At 45.2% G+C, this 22,877-nt stretch overlaps 1 protein-coding gene across 1 annotated transcript in view; it reads left to right on the plus strand.

The window, feature by feature from the left end:
* Window positions 1-908: 908 nt before the first annotated feature.
* LOC115192801 (transcription factor SOX-6) overlaps window positions 909-22,877 on the plus strand; it is a gene marked incomplete at its 3' end in the record, with an annotated part of 80,492 nt that continues 58,523 nt past the window's right edge. Inside the window, exon 1 of the mRNA XM_029751663.1 lies at window positions 909-1,714. The remainder of the gene's footprint in view (window positions 1,715-22,877) is intronic.

The following is a 22,877-nucleotide window of genomic DNA, read 5'->3' on the forward strand; positions in this document are numbered from 1 at the left end:
ATGCAAAAATTACAACATATCATGATATTCTTCTTAGTGAAATGTATCCAAAAGTGTTTATACAAACGAATGAATTAAACAAGTTGCCAAAACAATATTTGTTTTAGATGGCCACTTTGTCAAATGTGTGCAATGAATAACATTGACATTTAACAACCAACGCAAGTCTGGTTGCATTGGCATTGCTAAAGTAGCGGTGGTTTGATTTCCTTATCAAATCGTTTATTATAAGAGCCAGATTTTACAATTCGCCTATTATAAATAACCAAAAGGAGAACTTGTTTTACTGATAAAAGCAAAAGAGCCAATGCAGTTATGCACTGTGGTTATTGTATTTTGAAGCACAAATTAATCATTATATAAATTCCAATTGACCTATTTATTAAACGTTGCACACACACATTCTCACACACAGCTCTCTCACACACAGCGCTCTCTCTCTCTCTCTCTCTCTCTCTCTTTCTCTCTCTCTCTCTCTCTCCTTCTGATTCTTCATTCTTACTTTCTCCTTTCTTTGCATCCATCGGGGAGAGGGAGTCCTGTTCGTTCCGACAACACTGAACAGTCACTCACTTCGCCTCACTTTGAGAGATTGTTGCACGACGGGAAATGCTTATACTGTATATGACATGGCCGCTCAAATTGATAGCCAAGATTGACTAGCTGAAGACGGATAAATTAAGTTATCAACGCGCCTCAATTCTGACAAGCGAAACCCACTTTGCGCACCGGAGATTGAATTCCGTGTCCCATGGCTACACAAGTTAACTTTATTGCGTTCTCCACCGATACAGACAACAGTGATATGATTGTCCTTTGATAACACAACGGGATACCCACAGACTGGATGGGGCCCTACATCAAGCCAAGGTAACAATAGCCATAGGCTATGTTGTTGGTTGTTGTTATATCTCAACATTTATATCAATATGACGCTTTGACTGGCTGTCTGTTTCCCCCCAGTCGAAAGGTTATTAAGAGGTTCAGGTTTTTATCTTTGCAAGTTTTATCTTTGAGATATATTTTTTCATTGGGTATTGAATTGACAAAATATAGCGATATTTTGTCAATGTTGTGAATATAGCTACATTAGTTGAGTGTTTTAGTCTGAACTACTTGGCTAAACTTGAATGTTTAAAGAACTAGGCTGTAAACGTATATAATTCCTTGCAGTCGGGTTTATGTCAACCCATTACTATAATAGGCCCAAAATCAGTTTAATAAAAGTCGTTTTTTCGACATTCCGGCTTTGCGTGCGAGCCCTGCGGCTTGCAGATGGCTGGTAAATTATTGTAGTCTACTTTAGTAGGAGGTAGTTTCCTGTTCGGCCACATAGTGGTACTATTCATTGGAAACGACGTGCGCTTTTCTTGCCACAACCGTAAGTGTAAATGCCTTTCAGAGTTGATTCGCAGTGCGCTCGCGAGTCCGGTTTGCTTCGGCGGCATGTCCAAATCAGAATGAATTTGATACAGTTCTAATCAACTGGAAAATGGGAATATTGTTGACGCTGTCTGCGGAGTAAACCATTACTCTCTCACAAGTTTACTCTCTCGGGTCACAGAAACGGACCCTAAAATAATGCGTTGTGAGTCATAAATTAAAATAGACGTAACCCTTCGTTCTAAAACGGATCCATTGGGAGACAATACTGAAGAAACAAGACATTGGTCCCAGCGGAGAACACCGTGCGACGAAAGGAGAACTTATTTAAGTAAGTTGTTTTCAATTGGAATTGATTGCCTCTAGGCTATATATCCTACATGTAAATGTATTTTTCGTGTTTTAGTTGAAAACAGCCTGGAGCCTATAGACTAGATTCATTTTCTCTCAAAATTTGCTTTTGACTTAGGCTAGCCTACTAGCAATACAACACCTATCAAGCCTATGGTAGCATATTACGAAATGTAATGTAATTCATTCATGTCATAGCTTATGCATGATATAAAGAGCAGCGTTAATTTAGTCACGCTCCATACATCATTTCCCAAAAAGTCAGAAGTGTACATCTTGCCTTGCACTTGACAATAGCCTAATTGGTGAGAGTGAAAGTCACGGTGAGGATTCATGGGGTGAACTAAATGATACGTTTACATGTCAGGGTATAGGAGGACAAGGCGCACATAACCACCGTAGCCTTTCTGGAAAAGGGAGATAGGTCATCACTTTAGGGTGTTCCACAAATTTAGACGCACTCAAGTTCTTAGATAACGCGTCTAGAGTGCTGCACACGCAGTGATAACGTTTTTATAGAGAGCCCTCGTATGCACTGACGCCAAATGAATGCACGACGCGTGCAAGTGATGTTTAAAACCACTAAAAAGGAAATGTAGTTGATTGTGGCAATATCCGGATAATTGCCATAAAGATTTCTTTTTTTGGTCCCTTAAACTTGTTGACACTGGGAGTGACAACCAGTTAGGCTATAAAGGGCACAACGTTCCACTCAATTTTTATTCTAAATAACCTACAATTGAAATGCAGTAGCCTTGTTGCCATGTGGATACATTTCGATTGTTTATCCTGATTTAAACGGTGCCAATACTCTTCAGCGAAGGTTAATTGTCTGTACTCTATGCATGGTTGACCAATTGAGAAGTACATTCCCGTTGTAAAAGAGTGTCTGTTTGAAAAACAATCTGATGATGGGACCGTCCACGGACCGCGGGGCTGAAGTTGATCTCGTATGGCATTTTGTTTTGAGCAGGTGCTGTGGGTTGAAGTTCCCTCATAAGGTAAAGTGGCATTAGAGTGCCGTCCACGTCCAAATGGCAGATTTATAAATAGGCTGCCAATTCAGCACATTGTCCCGGGACGGCATTTATACAAGGGCTGTGCTATCCACTGTCTGAGAAACCTTAGAGTCACTGCGCACTTGCAACTCGCCTGCATTCTATTGACCGTTCATTTTGTCGTTCATTCAGCAGTCAATTCTGATATAATCTGCCACAAATTAAGCATTCGTCATCCTTTCGCACTGAACTTTTACAGTAGCCTATAAACCTAAAAATTAATGTATTTTATTGAATTGGTCCCATCATACAAGTGCTTATAGGTTTGGCGCTTGTAACTTTCCCCAAATTGGGCTATCATGTCCAACTATTTATGCCTATATTTAAAAAAACACACATAGGCCTACCTAATATGATACATACTTTAAAGTAATTTAAAAAGACACTATACACCTTGCATTGAGAACAGTGACTCATTGTCTCATAATTAGGCTATGATTAGCAATTGTGTTTTTTTGTGTGGATAAATGTATATCAAAAGCCATTTCTGGATATCTTTGGTAAAAACTAATACTTTTCGAGTTATGCAGAGTTTTTATGCCGGTGAACAAAATAAAATGTACCGCTAGCTGTGCAACAAATGCTCACTGGGGATATTTTGATGCATTCAATCTTGAAGTTCATTTGAAGATAGGCCTACTGTGTCGATACTGAACATTTATAAAGTATTAACATTACATATACAGTAGTTCAATATGCATTAGGCTAAACATGAGTTCAGGTCCTTACCAATTTTGAGAAACACCAAAGAGGATCTTCTCCCATAGACCCTTGTCACATGAACATTCCAGAGAGATGTTGTCCTTAAGCTATATTGTACCCAATAGCTGTCAATTTTACTTATGATTCTGACTTCCATTTTATTTTTCCTATTATATAAATGATAGGATCGTGTGGTTTTAGTCAGAGATCCTATAAAAGTATTCTATTTAATAATGTGGTTTTAGAAAATGTTTTCCCCAATCTAACTAAAAGATGCAATTTGCATTGTGATTATGTAGAACATATAATAGGCTATAAAACTACGGTTCTGATCTTTTTCTCTAGGTTCACTGCAGTTGGCCTTCAAGACACTTTGTTTTTTAGCTTGTTTTCCTCAGATTATATCAGAACTTCAAAATCATTGAAACAGTTGCTGTGACTTGTAAATGAATGAGGATGAAGAGTTCTTTTCAGAAATCTCTGATAAGGCCGTCATTGTAAATAAGAATTTGTTCTTAACTGTCTCGCCTAGTTAAATAAAGATGAAATAAAAATGAAATGAAATACAAAATGAAAATAAACGCTGACGTCAAATGAGTTTCCATTTGCAGCAGAGTGAGAGTAGATGTAGTGAATGAACCTTTTGGCTTTCTCCTTCATCTAGGGTGACATTCTCTTAGCTACACGAAAAGGGGCAAACATTTACAGGTGAGGGTGTTTAACAGCTGTGAGAGAGAGAATGTAAGTTATGGACTTAGATTGGCACAATTGGCTGCTCTCATTAGCAGCTTGCCTGCAGCCTTTGATGGTTATTACCATGATAATAACGTAGCAATGGACACCAGGTATGTTTCACTGAGACACGTAATAGTTTTCATAATGACTAATATACATTTGTTAAAAAATTCATATTTATTAATGTTGCTTGTTTTTCCTCATTATTCTGACACTGTTCTTTTGTTGTCATTTTGTTTTCCTTGTCCTTACTAGATTAATCCCATGCTGCTTTGAAACACTATGTATGTATTCTATTTCTATGACCTAAATCAAGTACATTTTTTCTGCATGTTGTTTTTAGATAAAGTATGTCAGTCACCTTGAAATTGTAAATAAACAAACAGCTTTATTCTAGGATGTCAAAGTCAGAAAGTCACAATTATTTGTCGAGCTCCTTCAAAAGACACCTAAATTGGACATGTTGTACAAACAGACATTAAACATTTAGCCGTAAGTATTTCTCTTCACGTCGTAAGTAGGCTACATATTCGCCAGCCTATACTTATCTGCAGCTCTACGACACACCCAAATTGCAGTCTTGCTGCCGAAAAATAAAGGTCGAAGCTCTAGTGAATGAGCACTTGAAATACAGCGGCAGATGCCTGTAAGGTTTTCAACCACAATGCCAGTTACGGGGGGATTGTATTGCTTTCTATTTTCCCTCCACCATATAACCTTGGAGCCCGATTTCCCATTTTGCCAGTTTTCTTTCTCCTGCTTACTCTCAATGGTTCTGATGATGACCTATCCTTTTGGAGGCTTCTGCCGTAACACCTGCTCCCTAACCATCCAATTATAAGTCTGAATGGGATCGTACCTGACAAACCAGCAATAATGACAACCCAAACTGTGCTTGGGCTTCGTCCTGCAAGAGCTACTTCCCACTGGGCACACCAGGTCATTTCAACGTGGAAATGTGGGTCATATTTAGTTGAGACGTTGAACTTGGAGATTGTAACCTTTATTCACCCAGTCAAAGACAGCCAGAAGTTCGTTGAATTTTCAGTGTGTTATCGCTGCGCTTTCAACCATTTAAAAGCACAACCACTGCATACACACCCGTCATAACGACAACTAGCGTAGCCATGTCAGCAAATGACTACAGTCTGAAGACACAAATCTGGTTTGGTCATTTGTAACTTGCTGTTTGGACAGTCAATATTCCTAAATGGATTTGAAAAACCTAACTGATTTGAGCATTAAGGCCTGCAGTGTGAACAAGGCTTTAATACCAGTTGGTCTACAAATGAATAATCCATATGTTCCATTTACGTCTCCATCTCAACCAATAATCAAAGTTAAACAATAGGACTAAATCAATTCAAACTTCATGTAAAGTGCATTTAAAGTTAGATTTTTTGGTTGAGATGGAGACGTGAATCCAACATATTAATTATTAATTTGTAGACAAGCTGGAATTAAAGCCAGACTAAGTCAGTGGCACAGATGGAACTATCCAATCAGAAGATACATCTCTTTAAATGTGTTATATTTGTTTCTTTTGACAAGCAAACATAATTCAATATCCAGTTTGTTTACAAATTAATAACTGATATGTTGGATTCACGTTTCCATCTCAGGCAGAAAATCTAAGTTAAACAATAAGACAAAATTGATCTAATCAAACTTTAAATACAGTTTGATTTGATTTAGTTATATTCTTTAGGTTTTATTTTTGGTTTAGATGGAGAAATGAATCCAAAATATTAATGATTAACTTCAAGATTCTATTTGAAATCAACCAAAGCTTGAAACCCTAGGCCTGGATGTCGATCAAGGCAGCCCCCGCACCTCTCTGATTCAGAGGGGTTGGGTTAAATGACTCCCGCACCTCTCTGATTCAGAGGGGTTGGGTTAAATGACTCCCGCACCTCTCTGATTCAGAGGGGTTGGGTTAAATGACTCCCGCACCTCTCTGATTCAGAGGGGTTGGGTTAAATGACTCCCGCACCTCTCTGATTCAGAGGGGTTGGGTTAAATGACTCCTGCACCTCTCTGATTCAGAGGGGTTGGGTTAAATGACTCCCGCACCTCTCTGATTCAGAGGGGTTGGGTTAAATGACTCCCGCACCTCTCTGATTCAGAGGGGTTGGGTTAAATGACTCCCGCACCTCTCTGATTCAGAGGGGTTGGGTTAAATGACTCCTGCACCTCTCTGATTCAGAGGGGTTGGGTTAAATGACTCCTGCACCTCTCTGATTCAGAGGGGTTGGGTTAAATGACTCCCGCACCTCTCTGATTCAGATGGGTTGGGTTAAATGACTCCTGCACCTCTCTGATTCAGAGGGGTTGGGTTAAATGACTCCTGCACCTCTCTGATTCAGAGGGGTTGGGTTAAATGACTCCTGCACCTCTCTGATTCAGAGGGGTTGGGTTAAATGACTCCTGCACCTCTCTGATTCAGAGGGGTTGGGTTAAATGACTCCCGCACCTCTCTGATTCAGATGGGTTGGGTTAAATGACTCCTGCACCTCTCTGATTCAGAGGGGTTGGGTTAAATGACTCCTGCACCTCTCTGATTCAGAGGGGTTGGGTTAAATGACTCCCGCACCTCTCTGATTCAGAGGGGTTGGGTTAAATGACTCCCGCACCTCTCTGATTCAGAGGGGTTGGGTTAAATGACTCCTGCACCTCTCTGATTCAGAGGGGTTGGGTTAAATGACTCCTGCACCTCTCTGATTCAGAGGGGTTGGGTTAAATGACTCCTGCACCTCTCTGATTCAGAGGGGTTGGGTTAAATGACTCCTGCACCTCTCTGATTCAGAGGGGTTGGGTTAAATGACTCCCGCACCTCTCTGATTCAGAGGGGTTGGGTTAAATGACTCCCGCACCTCTCTGATTCAGATGGGTTGGGTTAAATGACTCCCGCACCTCTCTGATTCAGAGGGGTTGGGTTAAATGACTCCCGCACCTCTCTGATTCAGATGGGTTGGGTTAAATGACTCCCGCACCTCTCTGATTCAGATGGGTTGGGTTAAATGACTCCCGCACCTCTCTGATTCAGAGGGGTTGGGTTAAATGACTCCTGCACCTCTCTGATTCAGAGGGGTTGGGTTAAATGACTCCCGCACCTCTCTGATTCAGAGGGGTTGGGTTAAATGACTCCCGCACCTCTCTGATTCAGAGGGGTTGGGTTAAATGACTCCTGCACCTCTCTGATTCAGAGGGGTTGGGTTAAATGACTCCTGCACCTCTCTGATTCAGAGGGGTTGGGTTAAATGACTCCCGCACCTCTCTGATTCAGAGGGGTTGGGTTAAATGACTCCTGCACCTCTCTGATTCAGAGGGGTTGGGTTAAATGACTCCTGCACCTCTCTGATTCAGAGGGGTTGGGTTAAATGACTCCCGCACCTCTCTGATTCAGAGGGGTTGGGTTAAATGACTCCTGCACCTCTCTGATTCAGAGGGGTTGGGTTAAATGACTCCCGCACCTCTCTGATTCAGAGGGGTTGGGTTAAATGACTCCTGCACCTCTCTGATTCAGAGGGGTTGGGTTAAATGACTCCTGCACCTCTCTGATTCAGAGGGGTTGGGTTAAATGACTCCTGCACCTCTCTGATTCAGAGGGGTTGGGTTAAATGACTCCCGCACCTCTCTGATTCAGAGGGGTTGGGTTAAATGACTCCTGCACCTCTCTGATTCAGAGGGGTTGGGTTAAATGACTCCTGCACCTCTCTGATTCAGAGGGGTTGGGTTAAATGACTCCCGCACCTCTCTGATTCAGAGGGGTTGGGTTAAATGACTCCTGCACCTCTCTGATTCAGAGGGGTTGGGTTAAATGACTCCTGCACCTCTCTGATTCAGAGGGGTTGGGTTAAATGACTCCTGCACCTCTCTGATGCAGAGGGGTTGGGTTAAATGACTCCTGCACCTCTCTGATTCAGAGGGGTTGGGTTAAATGACTCCCGCACCTCTCTGATTCAGAGGGGTTGGGTTAAATGACTCCTGCACCTCTCTGATTCAGAGGGGTTGGGTTAAATGCGGAAGACACATTTCAGTTGTACAACTGACTAGGTATCCCCCTTTCCTTTCCTTTTATGTATAGTGCATTTTTAGTTGAACCCTGGGTTGAATTGAAACAAAAGCTGTTGATGACTTAACAAATTCTATATAGGCCTAAATAGTATAATTGCTGATACAATACCAAACAATACCCCCCCCCCCCGCCCTCTACTGGTCAGTCTGTCATGCAAAGAGCAGGCGTTCTTCTGTGACTTATAAAGTACTATGGTAACATTTAATAGGCCCTGTTAAACCTACTCTTTGGAATGACTGTTGGCAACAATGCATATATTTAGTTATTAAGACATCTCTCAACCATCATCTGACCATAGCACATTGGTAGTAGTCAGTGACAAATATGAAAGCTAAGCACGGCTGGGATTGGTTAAAGTCCTGGATAGGATGCCAAATGAATAACTGAAGATCTCCAGTAGGAGGTGCTGCCCAGTCTGTTTTTTTCCAGATAGTTGAAGATCTGACGTTGTTTCCAAGGTACAAATTCAACATATTTTGGAATATTTTTATTCTGTACAGGCTTAGTTCGTTCACGCTGTCAATTAGGTTAGTATTGTAGAGTAACTACAATGTTGTTGATCCATCTTCAGTTTTCTCATATCCCAATCATTAACCTCTGTAATTGTTTTAAAGTCACCATTGGCCTCAAAATGTGAAATCCCTGAGCGGTTTCCTTCCTATCTGGCAACTGAGTTAGGAAGGATGCCTGTATATTTGTGGTGACTGGGTGTATTGATACACCATCAAAAGTGTATTTAATAAATTCACCTTGCTAAAATGGATATTCAATGTCTGCTTTTTTTTTTACCCATCTACCAATATGTCCCCTTCTTTGCTAAGAATTGGAAAACCTCCCTGGTCTTTGGTTGAATCTGTGTTTGAAATTCACTGCTCAACTGAGGGACCTTCCAGATAATTGTATGTGTGGGGTACAGAGATGAGATAGTCATACAGAAACACTATTATTGCACACAGAGTCTATGGAACTTATTATATGACTTGTTACGCAACTTTTTTCTCCTGAACTTATTTGGCTTTGCCATAACAAAGGGGTTGAATTGTTATTGACTCAAGACATTTCTGCTTTTAATAAATTTGTAAAAATGTAAAAAAACATAATTCCACTTTGTCATTATGGGATAATGTGTGTAGGCCAGTGACAAAACTTAATTTAATAAATGTAAAATTCAGGCTGTAACACATTTTGAAAAAGTCAAGGGGTGTGAATACTTTCTGAAGTCCCAATACATTGACAAATCACATTGAAACAACCTTGATTTAACCTTTTACTACAGTGAGCTAAATCAGGGCCACACAGAGTGAATCTTTGTAGCCCTAAACAAATCTACTTTGAAACAAAAGTATACACCTCACACACATGGTTATGTGCTTTAAAAAAAGAAGAAACCTCTACCATCTACCATGTCAGATATAGAGTTGAAATGTATTCAATTTTGAGTTTGCATCCTAATATTACACTTTATATACATCACAGAAGACTAAAAATAACAAAACTGTTAAGACATAGAGACACCGTATTTGTCGGGTGTCAGTGTGCAGCGGTAGGACGGAGTCAGGCGCAGGACACAGAACTGAGTAAAAGACGTACTTTACTCGGAAAGAGACAACAATAATTTCCATGCAGGGAAAAACACACCAGCGCACAGAAGTCTAGAACACTAAACAAAGAACAAACACGCACAAAACCATGTGGGAACCAGAGGGTTAAATAGGGAATAAATTATAACGTAATGGGAACCAGGTGTGTACAATCAAGACAAAACAAATGGAAAAAGAAACGTATATCGGTGGTAGCTAGAAAGCCGGTGACGTCGACTGCCGAACGCCACCCGAACAAGGAGAGGCACCAACTTCGGCAGAAGTCGTGACATTACCACCCCGTGACGCGCGGCTCCAGCAGCACACCGGCCTCGGGGACGACCCGGAGGACGAGGCGCAGGGTGATCCGGGTGGAGACGGTGAAATTCCTGCAGTAAGGAAGGGTCCAGGATGTCCTCCACCGGCACCCAGCATCTCTCCTCCGGACTGTACCCCTCCCACTCCACGAGGTACTGAAGGCCCCTCGCCCGATGCCTTGAGTTCATGATCGCTCGCGGACCAGCCACCACCGGCCCCTGGAGAGACACATGGAATGAGGAGTTAATACGGTAATCAGGGGGAAGCTGTAACCTATAACATACCTCGTTCAGTCTCCTCAGGACTTTAAATGGCCCTACAAACTGCAGACCCAGCTTCCGGCAGGGCAGGCGAAGGGGCAGGTTTCGGGTCGAGAGCCAGACCCGGTGTCCCGGTGCATACACCGGGGCCTCACTGTGGTGGCGGTCGGCACTCACCTTCTGTCGCCTGATGGCCTATTGCAGGCGCACATGGGTAGCGTCCCAGGTCTCCTCCGAGCGCTGAAACCATTCATCCTCCGCAGGTGCCTCGATCTGGGTCTGATGCCACGGTGCCAGGACCGGCTGATAACCTAGTACACACTGAAACGGAGACAGGTTAGTGGAGGAGTGGTGGAGGGAGTTTTGGGCCATCTCTGCCCAGGGGATGAAAGCCGCCCACTCCCCCGGCCGGTCCTAGCAATAGGACAGCAGAAACCTACCCACATCCTGGTTAACTCTCTCCACCTGCCCATTACTCTCGGGGTGAATCCCTAAGGTCAGGCTGACCGAGACCCCCAGACGTTCCATGAACGCCCTCCAGACTTTCGATGTGAACTGGGGACCCCGATCAGACACTATATCCTCAGGGACCCCGTAGTGCCGGAAGACGTGTGTAAACAGGGCCTCCGCAGTCTGTAGGGCCGTAGGGAGACCGGGCAAAGGAAGGAGATGGCAGGACTTAGAAAACCGATCCACAATAACCAGGATCGTGGTGTTTCCTTGTGACGAAGGAAAATCCGTCACGAAATCCACCAATAGGTGTGACCACGGCTGTTGTGGAACGGGTAGGGGTTGTAATTTCCCTCTGGGCAGGTATCTAGGTGCCTTGCACTGGGCGTACACCGAGCAGGAGGAAACATAAACCCTCACGTCCTTAGCTAAAGTGGGCCACCAGTACTTCCCACTAAGACAGCGCACTGTCTGACCGATGCCAGGATGACCAGAGGAGGGTGACGTGTGGACCCAACAGATCAATCGATCGCGGACATCAGACGGAACGTACAGACGCCCAACTGGACACTGGGTGGGAGTGGGCTCCGTACGTAACGCCCGCTTGATGTCCGCGTCAACCTCCCATACCACCCGTGCCACCAGGCAAGAAGCTGGAAGTATGCAAGTGGGATCTGTGGACCGCTCCTCTGTGTCATACATCTGGGACAGTGCATCTGCCTTAGCGTTCTGGGAACCTGGTCTGTAGGATAGGGCGAAAACAAAACGGGTGAACAACATGGCCCACCTTGCCTGGCGAGGGTTCAGTCTCCTTGCCGCCCGGATGTACTCCAGATTGCGGTGGTCAGTCGAAATGAGGAAAGGGTGTTTAGCCCCCTCAAGCCAATGCCTCCACGCCTTCAGAGCCTTGACAACAGCCAACAACTCCCGGTCCCCCACATCATAGTTTCGCTCCGCCGGGCTGAGCTTCTTCGAAAAGAAAGCACAGGGGCGGAGCTTTGGTGGCGTACCCGAGTGCTGAGACAGGACAGCTCCTATCCCAGCCTCGGACGCGTCCACCTCTACTATGAATGCCAAGGAGGGATCAGGATGAGCCAGCACGGGAGCCGAGGTAAACAGAGCCTTCAGGTGACCAAAAGCCCTGTCCGCCCCAGCTGACCACTGCAGTCGCACCAGTCCCCCCTTCAGCAAGGAGGTAATGGGAGCCGCTACCTGACCAAAGCCCTGGATAAACCTCCGGTAGTAGTTGGCAAACCCTAAAAACTGCTGCACCTCCTTAACCGTGGTTGGAGTTGGCCAATTACGCATGGCTGAAATGCGGTCACTCTCCATCTCCACCCCTGACGCGGACAGGCGGTACCCTAGGAAGGAGACGGACTGTTGGAAGAAAATAAATTTCTCAGCCTTGACGTACAGGTCATGCTCCAACAGTCGACCAAGCACCTTGTGCACCAGGGACACATGCTCGGCGTGTGTAGCAGAGTATATTAGAATGTCATCTATATACACCACTACACCCTGCCTGTGCAGGTCCCTGAAAATCTCATCTACAAATGATTGGAAGACTGATGGAGCATTCATCAACCCGTACGGCATGACGAGGTACTCATAGTGCCCAGAGGTGGAACTAAATGCCGTCTTCCACTCATCCCCCTCCCGGATCCGTACCAGGTTGTAAGCGCTCCTGAGATCCAATTTGGTGAAGAAGCGCGCCCCGTGCAATGACTCTGTCACACTGGCTATGAGCGGCAATGGGTAACTGTACTTCACCGTGATCTGATTTATACCTCTATAGTCAATGCACGGGCGTAAACCTCCATCCTTCTTCTTCACAAAAAAGAAACTCGAGGAGGCAGGTGAAGTGGAAGGCCGAATGTAGAGATTCGGAGACATGTTCCCATAGCCGCCGTTTCCTCCTGTGACAGAGGATACACGTGACTCCTGGGAAGTGCTGCGTCTACCAGGAGATTTATCACACAATCCCCCCATTGATGGGGTGGTAGTTCTTTTTACAGAAGGCGAGAGCCAAATCGGCATATTTTGGTTTGGACTCTCCACCATAGTTGCACCTATGGAAACACCTACACAACTCCCTGAGCACTGACTTGACCATCCCTTAAGAGCCCTCTGTTGCCACAAAATAGTGGGGTCATGATAGGCCAACCAGGGAAGCCCCAACACCACAGGAAACGCAGGAGAATCGATCAGGAAGAGACTAATTCTCTCCTCATGACCCTCCTGCATTATCATACATAGTGGAGCTGTGACCTCCCTAATCAGGCCCGACCCTAAAGGACGACTATCTAAGGTATGTACAGGGAAGGGCACATCAACAGGAACAATAGGGATCCCTAATCTAAGTGCAAATGAACGGTCAATAAAGTTCCCAGCTGCGCCTGATGCTGGGAATGTGGGGAAAACTCAGGAAATTCTATACATACACACGTGTGCGCAACAGGGAGCTCTGGGTGAGTTGGGTGCCTACTCACCTGGGATGATCCACCAGTGCCCTGCCTGCTGCCTCGACTCCCTGGGGAACCTCCCCAGCACCGACCAGCAGTGTGCCCTCTGCGGCCACCGGTGGTACAGGAAACGCCCCCCCCCCGGTCACCCTTAGAGCAGGACCTCCGAGCTCCATAGGTGTAGGATCGGAGATGCTGGGGGATGGAATGGACGGACCCCGATCCGGATGTCCGCGGGTGGCCAACAGGTTATCCAGCCGGATGGATAAATCCACCAGCTGGTCGAGGGTAAGGGTGGTGTCCCTGCATGCCAGCTCCCGACGAACGTCCTCACGGAGACTACACCGGTAATGGTCGATCAGGGCCCTCTCATTCCATCCCGCGCTGGCAGCCAGGTTCCTGAAGTCCAGTGCGAAGTCCTGTGCGCTCCTCATCCCCTGTCTGAGATGGAACAAGCGTTCCCCCGCCACTCTCCCCTCAGGTGGATGATCGAAGACCGCCCGGAAGCGGCAGGTGAAATCCTCATAGCGGACCAACGCTGCGTCTATTCCTCCCCATTCAGCGTTGGCCCACTCAAGCGCTTTCCCCGACAAACAGGAGATGAAGGCGGACACACTCTCGTGTCCAGAGGGAGCCGGATGGACGGTCGCCAGGTAGAGCTCCAACTGGAGCAGGAACCCCTGGCACCCGGCAGCCGTCCCATCATATACCCTCGGGAGCGAGAGCCAAATCCGACTGGGTCCAGGTGACGGAGGGGTAGACAGCAGTGTGGGTTGGGGTGAAGTTGATAGGGGTGTGGGAAAACCCCCTCTCTCCCATCGCTCTAGGTGTGCAGCACGCGATCCATGGCTGTGCCAGGATTTTGGAGCCTCGTCGCGTGCTGCTGGATGCGCTCCTCCACTGGTAACGGAGGACTGGGTGCACCTGCTGACGCCATACTGGGTGCGTGTTTCTGTCAAGTGTCAGTGTGCAGCGGTAGGACGGAGTCAGGCGCAGGACACAGAACTGAGTAAAAGACGTACTTTACTCAAAAAGAAACAACAATAATTTCCATGCAGGGAAAAACACACCAGCGCACAGAAGTCTAGAACACTAAACAAAGAACAAACACGCACAAAACCATGTGGGAACCAGAGAGTTAAATAGGGATAGATAAATAGTACCCCCCCCCAAAGGTGCAGACTCTGAATGCCACTAAAACAAACAAAACAAAAAAAAGGAGGGTAGGGTGGGTAACTCCTATCTATGGCGGCTCTAGTGCAGTCCACATAACCTTATCCTCCAGCAGAGGAGGCGGCTCCGGTTCGGGGCATAACCCCCGCTCCACCCGCTGATCCCTCTGCTTTAGTACCACCGGACTGTGGATCGTCGGAGGAGGAACCGGACTGTAGATCGTCGGAGGAGGAACCGGACTGTAGATCGTTGCTGGAGGTTCTGGGCTGCAGGCCGCCGCTGAAGACTCCGGGCTGCGGAGCGTCTCGGGAGGCTCCGGGCTGCGGAGGGTCTCGGGAGGCTCCGGGCTGCGGAGGGTCTCGGGAGGCTCCGGGCTGCGGACTGTCGCTGGAGGCTCCGGACTGGGAAGCGTCGCTGGAGGCTCCGGACTGGGAAGCGTCGCTGGAGGCTCTGGATTGGGCAGGCGCACTGAAGGCGTAGTGCGTGGAGCCGGGACAGGTGGCACCAGACTGGTAACACGCATTTCAGGGCGAATGCGAGGAGCAGGCACAAGACGTACCGGGCTGTTGAGACGTACTGGAGACCTGGTGTGTATAGCCGGTATCACTTGTTCCGGAACTTCCACACACTTCTCAGGACGAGTACGGGGAGCTGACTCAGGTGGCACCAAACTGACGACACGTTCCTTTGGGAAAATCTTGTGCGTCCTCCACCAACTTAATAACTCTCCCATTTCTCCCTTCTCCAAATTTTCCCTCTTCTCCCGGATTGGCTCTGGTTTGCTCCTCGGCTCCGCCGACTGCTCCATGTGCCCCCCCAAAAATGTTTCTTTGGGTTTCTGTAGCCTCTCGTGCATCCCCTGCAGGCTTCTATATCTGTCCAGTACTTGGCCCCAAGTCCAGTTTACCCTCTCTAGCCTCTCCTCCAGAGACCAGGAATCCATCTCCTCCCGGGCACGCTGCTTGATCCAGTCGTGGTGGGCAGTTCTGTAACGGCTGTCGTAGAGAGGGGACCAAAGCGCAGCGTGTTTAGTGCTCATGATGATAATTTATTATAACTCAAAATACTGAAGCAAAATAACAAAGAGAAAAAACGACAGCGCACAGTTCTGTCAGGTACAGAGACTAAACAGAAAATAACTGCCCACAAACACAGGTGAAAAAAAAACCTACTTAAGTATGATCTCCAATTAGAGACAATGAGGACCAGCTGCCTCCAATTGGAGATCATCCCCCCAAAAAACAACATAGAAATAGAAACATAGAACTTAAACATAGAAATACAAAACATAGAAAAACACAAAACACCCCATGTCACGCCCTGACTTACTCTACCATAGAAAATCACATCTTACTATGGTCAGGACCTGACAGCCGGTGACGTTGACCGCCGAACGCCTCCCGATCAAGGAGAGGAAACCAACTTCGGCGGAAGTCGTGACAGTATTTTTGTCGTAAAATAATAACTTTATTAATTATGAAATTATGAAAAATAGGAATAACATTCCACCCATGAGGCCAAAAAGGGTGCTTCATTGACTGCAGGAAAGGGCTACCCAGTTTGTGCCCTGTGGGTTAAGTGTGTATGCGCCCCTCTCCCTAAATGTACTTCGCTATTAGATATCGTAGAAGAACATACCCCTTAAACTCACAGAAACCAAACCAGTGCTTTTTCATTCCCCAACGTATAGCAGTAGTTCTCCTGTGTCTCTAGTCTCCAAAACATGTATTTCTCCTCTTTGTGATCCCCTTATCGCTCTCCTTTGACCCCTGTCCTCCTATGAAAACATTGAACCCCTGGTAGTCTTGTCTTTGAGGGAATCCTTGAATATGTTCCCAGCATTTCTGAAGCTAAAAGTGGCACATGGCCGTGCCTGCAGGCTGCAGCATAGGGAGAATGTAGAAGTACTTTTGAGTGGTTTTAGACAACAGGCCTCAACAAAGGACAAGCAGTATCAACACAACCTCCAAACTTTGACTTCCAGCACCACCCAACAGGGAGAAAACCGCTGTATCAGCAGCCATCTTAATCATCGGCCACCATGTTTATTTAGGCTTTCAAAGACAATACCTGGAGGATTCCGTGTAAAGCCCACAGGAAATGACATGAGCCAGCAATGAAGTAATCCAAAGCCAATCCAATGATGAATGACAAAGTTCCCTGTTACTAGCTCTGACTTTGCAATCAAATTGTTGATTGGAGATGTTTTGTCATTTTTGTATTATGTTGTATTTATAAATTGTGTATATGCAGGGCTCCCTTGTAAAACAGATCTAAATCTCAATGGGACTCCCTGCTAAAATGAAAGTGAAATAAAATCTAATCAATTGCTCCCAAGTGGCGCAGCGGTCTAAGGCACTGCATCTCAGTGCTAGAGGTGTCACTACAGACACACTGGTTCGAATCCAGGCTGTATCACAACCAGCTGTGATTGGGAGTCCCATAGGGCGGCGCAATTGGCCCATTGTCATCTGTGTTTGGCCGGTGTAGGCTGTCATTGTAAATAAGAATTTGTTCTTGACTGACTTGCCTAGTTAAATAAAGGTTAAATAAAAAAATTGAAAAAATCAGACCCTGATTAGAGGGGAATAAAAAAAAAAGTGGAATTGGCTTAGAGATCCATAGTTGAATTTGTGGGAGATCTACAGGCACTCAAACACCCCTGATACTCAGTGTCATGTATTTATATTCACCGCTATACTGTCTGGGGCCTCATTTATAACCGTTTTGTAAATATCACACTAAATATCGGCGTGCGCCATGAAAAGAATACGTACGCCTAAAAATATAGAGATTTATCAACTTGGCCCACGCCATACATAAGCCCACACCATACATAAGCAGCCCACGCCATACATAAGCCCACGCCAGACATAAGCAGCCCACGCCATACATAAGCCCACGCCAGACATAAAGTGTGCGCTCATGAAAGAACAATAAAACTCTGTTCGGAAAACGCCCTCCATTTACCTTTTATGATGTATACTTTGGCACTATTGGAATTAGGCCACGGCAGTTTGAAAAAGAAAGGGAAATTACATATTTGGTCACATTTCTGTGAGGGTGTGGGAAAAATAATTTGCAGTGACTTTTTAAAACAAAACATGCATGCTGTCAATATCGAATGCCTGTCTGTGCATTCTGCAAGATTGATTGTACAGTAGTGGCCAAAAGTTTTGAAAATGACACAAATATTAATTTCCACAAAGTTTGTTACTTCAGTGTCTTTAGATATTTTTGTCAGATGTTACTATGGAATACTGAAGTATAATTACAAGCATTTCATAAGTGTCAAAGGCTTTTATTGACAATTACATGAAGTTGATGCAAAGAGTCAATCAATATTTGCAGTGTTGACCCTTCTTTTTCAAGACCTCTGCAATCCACCCTGGCATGCTGTCAATTAACTTCTGGGCCACATCCTGACTGATGGCAGCCCATTCTTGCATAATCAATGCTTGGAGTGTGTCAGAATTTGTGGGTTTTTGTTTGTCCACCCGCCTCTTGAGGATTGACCACAAGTTCTCAATGGGATTAAGGTCTGGGGAGTTTCCTGGCCATGAACCCAAAATATCGATGTTTTGTTCCCCGAGCCACTTAGTTATCACTTTTGCCTTATGGCAAGGTGCTCCATCATGCTGGAAAAGGCATTGTTCATCACCAAACTGTTCCTGGATGGTTGGGAGAAGTTGCTCTCGGAGGACGTGTTGGTACCATTCTTTATTCATGGGTGTGTTCTTAGGCAAATTTGTGAGTGAGCCCACTCCCTTGGCTGAGAAGCAACCCCACACATGAATGGTCTCAGGATGCTTTACTTTTGGCATGACACAGGACTGATGCTAGCGCTCACCTTGTCTTCTCCGGACAAGCTTTTTTCCGGATGCCCAAAACAATCGGAAAGGGTATTCATCAGAGAAAATTACTTTACCCCAGTCCTCAGCAGTCCAATCCCTGTACCTTTTGCAGAATATCAGTCTGTCCCTGATGTTTTTCCTGGAGAGAAGTGGCTTCTTTGCTGCCCTTCTTGACACCAGGCCATCCTCCAAAAGTCTTTGCCTCACTGTGTGGGCAGATGCACTCACACCTGCCTGCTGCCATTCCTGAGCAAGCTCTGTACTGGTGGTGCCCCAATCCCGCAGCTGAATCAACTTTAGGAGATGGTCCTGGCGCTTGCTGGACTTTCTTGGGCGCCCTGAAGCCTTCTTCACAACAATTGAACCACTCTCCTTGAAGTTCTTGATGATCCGATAAATGGTTGATTTAGTTGCAATCTTACTGGCAGCAATATCCTTGCCTGTGAAGCCCTTTTTGTGCAAAGCAATGATGACGGCACGTGTTTCCTTGCAGGTAACCATGGTTGACAGAGGAAGAACAATGATTCCAAGCACCACCCTCCTTTTGAAGCTTCCAGTCTGTTATTCGAACTCAATCAGCATGACAGAGTGATCTCCAGCCTTGTCAACAATCACACCTGTGTTAACGAGAGAATCACTGACAGGATGTCAGCTGGTCCTTTTGTGGCAGGGCTGAAATGCAGTGGAAATGTTTTTGGGGGATTCAGTTCATTTGCATGGCAAAGAGGGACTTTGCAATTAATTGCAATTCATCTGATCACTCTTCATAACATTCTGGAGTATATGCAAATTGCCATCATACAAACTGAGGCAGCAGACTTTGTGAAAATGAATATTTGTGTTATGCCACGACTGTATATCGGAGACCAGAACGCCTGGCTACAGCTCACACTTCTATACAAAGGATGACATGTTGTTCAATATTTGGTTTATCAATAGATTGTTGTGTTTCCTGCCTTGGTATAGGCTCTGAGATGAAATAGGCTATGATGTCACACTCCTATCGCACAGCAGTGCTGTAGCCTACCCATACTGTCAAATATTTTATATAAGCAGTAATTTATGCTGTATCTGACAAAGGACCGTGACAGTGTCTGAAAGGGAAAACAAAGGATGGCAAAATTGGTGTGGACCTGTCAGCAGAACTTTTGAATTCAACAATGTTTTGCATTGACTTTTCCCCCAACCTCAATAGGCTGGACTGCCCACAAATTCTGAAACATTGTCTAAGGCTATTCAAAACAAATGTAAGTTTCAGTAGGCTAGACACAGTAGTAGCATACATACTTCAAAGTAGAATATCAACTGTCTTGATGTTCACCTGTTAAATGTGTCTGTAGGCCATAAACCTCACTGCCTATGAGATCACATACAGCCAATGTATAGTCTATCTATTTACATAGGCCCAATTCAACAAGAGATGCGCATGGTGATTTGTTATATGGCTACTTCAGGAACATGAACCCATCACGGCCAGAAAATGTGAGGAATATATTCTGCAATGGTTATGAAAATAAAATAAATTCTTATGTCTAATTAGTTTAAATCAAAAGAATATAACACCCTTGATTTATTTTCATTCTTCTCACTAATGGCAAATGGCTGCATTATGTATTTTATGAATACGTGTGTAATCATAGCCCCCATTGGTATGTAGTGTAATACTTACAATACAATACTTCATCCACTAGATTAGAAGGTGTGCGTACGCATGGTTTAAAAGTTTGTTTGGAGGAAAGGACATGCTCATTTGCAGGAAAACTGTCGCACACACATTTTGGGGTATATTTTGTACGTATGCACAGTTTTTAAATGAGGCCCTGGAACTCGCGTCATCGTACATTTTTATTAGTGCATTTTTCAAAGACGGAATCATTGTAAAAGAGAAAATACATCATTTTGCCTGGGCTTTCTCAATCAGTCATTGACTGATGTCTAAACTTGCGAGGTAAAGCCAAAAGCACTGACGTCTTAACTTGCGAGGTACAGACAAAAGCACTGACGTCTTAACTTGCGAGGTAAAGCCAAAAGCACTGACGTCTTAACTTGCGAGGTACAGACAAAAGCACTGACGTCTTAACTTGCGAGGTACAGACAAAAGCACTGACGTCTTAACTTGCGAGGTACAGACAAAAGCACTGACGTCTTAACTTGCGAGGTACAGACAAAAGCACTGACGTCTTAACTTGCGAGGTACAGACAAAAGCACTGACGTCTTAACTTGCGAGGTACAGACAAAAGCACTGACGTCTTAACTTGCGAGGTAAAGCCAAAAGCACTGACGTCTTAACTTGCGAGGTACAGACAAAAGCACTGACGTCTTAACTTGCGAGGTACAGACAAAAGCACTGACGTCTTAACTTGCGAGGTACAGACAAAAGCACTGACGTCTTAACTTGCGAGGTACAGACAAAAGCACTGACGTCTTAACTTGCGAGGTACAGACAAAAGCACTGACGTCTTAACTTGCGAGGTACAGACAAAAGCACTGACGTCTTAACTTGCGAGGTACAGACAAAAGCACTGACGTCTTAACTTGCGAGGTACAGACAAAAGCACGTGTCAAAGAGCTCTGGAAAAAAATTCCTCTGGAAGAAAACTGCTGAATTTGTTGGTCTCCTTGGTTTTAGCCAATGGCGTGCTGACTTTTGGATTGTTGACAGAGTGTGATGGCCGAGTAGTGACTGAGTAGTGACTGGCCATCAGTCAAACGTAAAGCCCTCTTATTGCACTGCAGCATAAAAGTCTTAATTAGTAGATTGTCATAATACCTCATTAGCTGTTTGGAAGACAGAAGGTGGCAGCAGATTTAGTTCAGAGGACTTTGCTTTGCGTCTTCAACTTCCAGTCAAAACAATCCTAAATTATGAGACCTGCAACCGGAAATGGCTATGAACAGGTTATAAGTAGGCTATGAACAGGCTATGAATGGTCTCCTGGGATGAGATATGCAGCATGAATGGGCTATAAACAGGTTATTAACAGGCTATGAACAGGCTATGGTTGGTCTCCAGGAATGAGACATGCTGTAATGAACCGGCTATGAACAGGTTTTAAACAGGCTATGAATGGGCTATGAATGGTCTCCAGACCAGGAAACTTACATTCCTCGACGCCGTCTTCCACGAGCACGCCAGCCGACAGAATGCAGAAAGGGAAACTAGGAAAATATGAACACTTGACTTGGATCAAAATGGAAAACAAATCATAATGAAACTAAGCCTGGCTTTCTTTCCCATGTGTCAGGTGAAGAAAAATGGCCTTCCTTCTGGAACAAAAGAGGCGCTGTAGAAGAAAGCTGTGAAAAAGTTACCATATCAAATAACAAAACATAGACTAGCTTTTGTAAGGCTCCACTCCCACGCATTTCATTGTGTGCTCTACGCACGGTCAAAAGGCTGACACCAGACGTGGCTAACAAAGGGTGAGAAGGTGTTGATATTTGTCTGTCTGCGCCACATCGTCTCCAGGTGGATATGTGTCACCTCGAGAGTTCTCGAGTCGCTGGGTGCAATGCTGCTTTTGGCTCGATCATTGCACACCACAGTGGTTACCACCCATATGGCTGTCTAAGTGGTATTCCTATTTATTATCATGTTATTACTAGTGTTAATACCATTTGTGTTCAAGAACATACTGTTAACAATGGTTTGCAAGAATTAGATGTTGAGTTAAGAGCTTTTTTAAATGAATGTGTTCCATGAATCCTATTGGCAGAGCTGGATTTGAACCTCCAGCCTGAGCAGTGCACCATTGACAAATGGCTCTTTTACAAGATCCTGTGATTTGTTCTCTGTGGTATTAACATACTGTACATTTACAGTTAGTCTTATTCTGGATGTGGTTGAAAAAGGGAAATGTGCTGAAATGCTGTAGCGAGGGTTTGTGGTTTGGCCTCCCATGCAGTTACCATGAGCCTATCTGACCATCTGAAAGGGCTGCTGAAGCTGGGACACACCACACAGAGAATAACACACACAGACGGATACACTGGCATAAAACACACACACACACACACACACACACACACACACACACACACACACACACACACACACACACACACACACACACACACACACACACACACACACGTATTCCAAGGTCTTGTAGAGACAGGGCCTTGTGTGGGTGGGGTCTTGCCGCAAAGATGGAATATGTATTGATATGTGCCATAGTATGTGTGGTCATGTCGAGATGTTGTGCAACATATTTTGGTGCCTGGATGAAAAGCTCCAGCCTTCAGCTTTACCAGCCCACACTTCACCATTCGCACAGTGGCCACTACTAATGGGGCGTGGCGGCACCGCTCAGGGTGTGAGGCCTCAAACGGGTATGTGGTCAGAACGCCTGGGGAAGGATGCTGGTTCCACCCAGCATGTCTCTATAGCCGACGCTGATTGGTCGGTGGCCAGCTGTCAATGCAGGCTGTTCCCGTGGTTTACAGCTTGGAGAGAGGCCTTTAATCAAGCT

Source organism: Salmo trutta, chromosome 4 (genome assembly GCF_901001165.1).
Source record: "Salmo trutta chromosome 4, fSalTru1.1, whole genome shotgun sequence".
NCBI classification, from domain to species: domain Eukaryota; kingdom Metazoa; phylum Chordata; class Actinopteri; order Salmoniformes; family Salmonidae; genus Salmo; species Salmo trutta.